Here is a 5290-nt window from a genome sequence, read left to right on the forward strand (position 1 = left end):
TCACTGTCACCTTTTCTTGGGAGGGCCTGTTATTTCAGGGAGGAAAGTGTTCTTTCAGCATGTGTAAGTCCAGGGGATAAGCATCACCTGTCTACTGTGCAAGCCATTCTTCAGTGCCTGGTGCATGATTCTTCCTTGACTTGTGGCGACTTTCATTTGCTCCTCTCCTTGGCAGCACCTGGAGACTGAAGATGACAGGACAACTGAGACACCCTGGTAAACATTAAATGACAAGGATGGTAATGACAGAGCAGGGCCTGACTTTGCAGATGTCTCATTCTTCCCTCACAGGGTGTACCTACTTAGACAGCTGCCACTTCCTTGTTTGAAGAAGCTAAACTACAGCATGTGAGGAGCACATTCTGTTCCCGTGTTGAGGTAAAAGTGGAGGATGTTGATGCTGACAGCCACACACCACTCAGAGGCACGTCTGTGTGATAAATGCTGTCTGGAGCACCAATTCCTATGGACAATCTAGCTGATTCAATCAACAGTACAGAAATCTTTCCCAAAGACTTCAGAAGGTGCCCAAAGTATTGGGAAATAAAAACTAAATGGTGCAATCCTCTTCGTGTCTTATATTCTGTCCCTTTCTCTGAGATGTATTGACTTAATAGCCACATGTTTTTAAATCTATATTTTTAATCATACAAATGACTGTATAACTACTGTAGTAAATGCCAACTTCAGTTTTTAAAGGATTGGCAGCAGTATTGATATTTAAATGGGGCAGGCATTATGCTCAGTCCTTTTTATACATTTTCTTGTAAAAAGGAACCTAAAAATTGATGCAAATAGTATGCTTGCATTTACTTGGGAAAGCTGAAACTAAGGAAAGTCAAGCACTTTCTCAAAAGCCATGATATTCAGAAGAAGAAACCAGTGTTGTCCAACTTGGCTGCCTTTGATACCAGCTCTAGAGAAGTATTAGAAATACTTTCAGTAGGAATAAATCACATTAAAGATAATGTGACCACTCAATAGGCATATTAAGCGACATTTTTGAGATAGAGCCTCATGAACCCCAGGTAAACCTCTAATTTGCAAGGTACTTGAAGATGACTGTGAGCTTCTGATCCTCCTGACTCTACCTCCAAGGCTTTGGAATTAAAAGAATGCACTGGTAAAACGAATGAAGAAAAAAAAAAAAAAAAACAAGAACAGTGCAGGGAGACTTTTCAGTATGAGCAAAAGTTCTACTGCAATGCCAGTCTCTGCAGGTATGGGACAACTCTGTGCCTGTGGTAGATGCCAGGCCTGGGAAGTGTGTAGTGTTGTGTCCCTTCACAACACTCTGTTTCTAAGCAAGATACACCTGTCACTCTGGAGTCACTAGCCAATCTTGGCCTCCAGGAGGACAGAGAGTCAGAATGGGGTGAATGCTTCCAGTCAGCATCCTCAGGCCTGAGGGAATCTCTGTGTTCCACGTGCTGCAATGTGACCTGCTGGAGGGAGCTGTGAGGAGAGTGGCTGAGATCTGCATTCGCTATGGATGCAGTGACCTATGAGGATGTGCATGTGAACTTCATTCATGAAGAGTGGGCTTTGCTGGATCCTTCCCAGAAGAATCTCTACAAAGATGTGATGCTGGAAACCTACTGGAAGCTCACTTGTATAGGATACAAATGGGAAGACCACAATATTGAAGAACATTATCATATTTCTAGACATGGAAGGTATGTCATCTGTTACTCTGGATACAAGCCAAGTGACCATAATGGAAATGGAAGGAAACACTGTACTTCAGTCTTTCTCAGAACAATTGGAAGATATGTAGTACCTCCCAATATGAGAAGATATGGTGACTGTGATACAAATTTACAGTTAATTGGGTTTCCAACTTCAGTGGGAATTCACCAACAAACTCATATTGGAGAAAAACCTTATGAGTACAGGGAATATGGAAATTAGACTGTCTGTTCTGGTTCACTATGCACATGTAGTGTATCTCACAGTATAAGAAAATGTTATGCATGGAATCAGTGTGGTAAAACTTTGAGTTCTCTTCAAAGACATAAAAAATCTCATATGGGAAGAATAAGTAATAAATGTGAGCCATCTACTAAAGGGTTTAGCCATCACACGTATCTCCAGTTACACAAAATAACAAGTAATAAAGAGGATCTTTATGAATGTATTCAACATGATATAGCCTTTACATCTGATTCCTCTGCAAAAGTACACCAAAGAACTCACTTGGAAGTAAAATCCTGTGAATATAGTCAAAGTGATCAAAGCTTTGTATGTCATATTTTTCATCAAGGTTGTAAAACTCATAGGAGGGTCAAAAGGTATGAATATTATCAATATGATAAAGCATTTGCATGTCCCAGTTATCTTCAAATACATAAAATAAGTCATTCTGGAAAGGAACCCTATGAATGCAATCACTGTGGTAAAGCCTTTGCTTATAAAAGCCATTTTCAAATACATGAAAGGAGTAATACTGGAGAGAAACCCTATGAATGTAATCACTGTGGTAAAGCCTTTGTATGTAAAAGTGATCCTCACAGGCATTCAAGAAGTCATACTGGAGAGAAACCCTTTGAATGTAGTCACTGTGGTAAAAGCCTTTGCCTATAAAAGCCATTTTCAAATACATGAAAGGAGTCATAATGGAGAGAAACCCTATGAATGTAATCACTGTGGTAAAGCCTTTGCATCTAAAAGTGATCTTCGAAGGCATGCAAGAAATCATACTGGAGAGAAACCCTATGAATGTAATCACTGTGGTAAAGTCTTTGCCTATAAAAGCCATTTTCAAATACATGAAAAGAGTCATGATGGAGAGAACCCCTATGAATGTAGTCAATGTGGTAAACCCTTTGCATGTAACAGTCATCTTCATGAGCATGAAAGAAGTCATACTGGAGAGAAACCCTTTGAATGTAGTCACTGTGGTAAAGCCTTTGCATGTAAAAGTGCTCTTCAGAGGCATGAAAGAAGTCATATGGGAGAGAAACCCTATGCATGTAATCAATGTGGAAAAGCCTTTGTATAAAAAAGTCATTTTCAGAGGCATGAAAGAAGTCATACTGGATAGAAGCCCTATGGATATAATCAATATGGTAGAGACATTGCATTTAACAATCACCTTCAAATAAATGAAAGAACTCAGACTGGAGAAAAACCCTATGAAGATAGTCAATGTGGTAAAGACTTTGCATATAAAATCTCCTTCACAGTCATGAAAGAAGTCAATCTTGACAAAAACTCTCTGAAAGTAGTCAATTTGGTAGTCTTTGCATATTGCAGTAACCTTCAAAAGCATGAAAACATTCATACTCATGAATATCCCTTGACCCTAATAAATGAACCTTGCAGTCCACATACATATTTCCCACTGAGCTATCTCACCAGTGTGTGAGTAGGATTAGTAGAACCACTCTATCCTAAAACTATTTTCTCCTTTTCAAGTTGTAAACATATTGTATTTCAAGAATATAGAAACACATGATCACTTTAATAATAAAATGTATTTTCAAATGAAAAAAAAAAAAAGAATGCACTATTTCCTCCAGTTTTATGAGAGGATGGGGCTGGAACTTGCAGCTCCACACAGGCTAAGTAAGCACCCTACAAGCTGAGCTACATCCCAAGTCCCAATTATGCATAAAAAAACATGCTAAGTGTCTTTTATATAGTCTAATTGTCAAATAATCATAACAGAAAGATGTGCTTTCAGCAAATCATAATTCAGACCTTTCAACAGTAATAACTCTACTAAAGGAACAGTTAGAAACACTACCATGTTCAAAAACAGAGGGGTAATTTAAAACCACAGGTTGGTATGTTCTTAAAAGACTAAGACTATATATTATAGAAATTAATGAACTCAAATGCTTACTACAAAAGAGAGAATAAAAAAATCTATATAAAAATCGATTGTCTCTCTCTCTTTCTCTCTCTGTGTGTGTGTGTGTGTGTGTGTGTGTGTGTTAAACTGAATATTAAAACAGATAATCTATGGATATCTATGTCTAGTTTTTGAGAGTGAAGTTGTTTTCTTTACTTTCACCAATTATTTTTATAACAAAAAACATTAAAATATGCTAATGCAATATATATTAAAGATTAACATTTACTTTTATTTATGCATATCTGTTTATATGTGCATGTGAGTGCCTGTGGAGGACAGGAAAGGGTATTGAAACACCAGGAGCTGGAATTACAATTGGTTGTGAATTATCCAATATGGGCACCAGTCATTGGGCTCAGGTCTTCTGCAAGAGGAGTGAGTTCTGTCCAGTCCCTACTTAAAATGCATTAACTAAAATAACTCACACCATGGAAACAAGACCCAAAATAAACACAAGAAAAAATGAGATCTACTAAATCAGACCTTTTTTTTCATAAAAGTTTTAATAGACAAAGTAAACATTAAGCATATTTTTGTGACTAATAATTAATTGATTCAGATAAAAAAAATGGTTTGACTTACCAAAGAGTTTGTAAAATGGTAGCTTGCACAATAATTGGCCCAATTTATTTGTACCATGAATTTTCCTTGATCAATATTCTAAGCATATCACTTTAAAATATCTAAAGTAGTGTCCCCCTAAGTGTTATGTAATTTCAGTGGTGACTTGTCCCCAACAGTGTCACCCTGCTGTCACACTAGCTTGGGCTGCACTGCAAGGCAACACAGGGACTCTCCAAGAATGAGTTTCTTCTTTCAAACTGGAATAATAAATACAATTATCACTTCCCGTGATTAGAAATTTTGTGTGTTTGTCTCTCTCTGTCTGTCTGTCTGTCTCTACCCCCACACACATCCTGATTCCTTCCCTCCATGTAGCTACCTACCAATGTATCTACTAATTTCTCTATCATTTATCTATCTCTGCTATTTATCATATACTGTCCATAAATGAGTATCTAGGTTCAGCTTCTTCCCAAGTTCTCTGTCACTTTAAGGTATATGTTTAAAATATACATTTAAGCACCAACAATGCATAAACAATTATCATAGGAATTAGTTATCTTTACCCCCAGAGTCATTGCTAATCTGTTAAGCATTAAATTAAAAATGTCTACATTAACTTATTTTACTCTATTTAAATTATTAAGCAATGTTTCAATCTTATTTCTATGATCTCATACTTCTTAGCATACACCTCAAACAAGATGCTGCTTTTAAATAATGGCCTCCTGAGACCAACAAACCTACTTTAAAATTTAAGGTTTAAATATTAGCATAAAGACTGCAATGGAGGTAATTAATGGGGGCTGCATGTGTTACAGATGTTGCAGACAGATTTTTCATTCTGTTCATACATAATAATTTATA

General features: G+C 36.9%; 1 pseudogene; it reads left to right on the forward strand.

Annotated features, from left to right (window-relative positions):
- The first annotated feature begins 1488 nt into the window (after window positions 1-1488).
- On the forward strand, window positions 1489-3367 carry LOC118591186 (annotated as a pseudogene).
- The last annotated feature ends 1923 nt before the right edge of the window (window positions 3368-5290 follow it).

The sequence above is a fragment of the Onychomys torridus genome, chromosome 9 (assembly GCF_903995425.1).
Source record: "Onychomys torridus chromosome 9, mOncTor1.1, whole genome shotgun sequence".
NCBI lineage: Eukaryota > Metazoa > Chordata > Mammalia > Rodentia > Cricetidae > Onychomys > Onychomys torridus.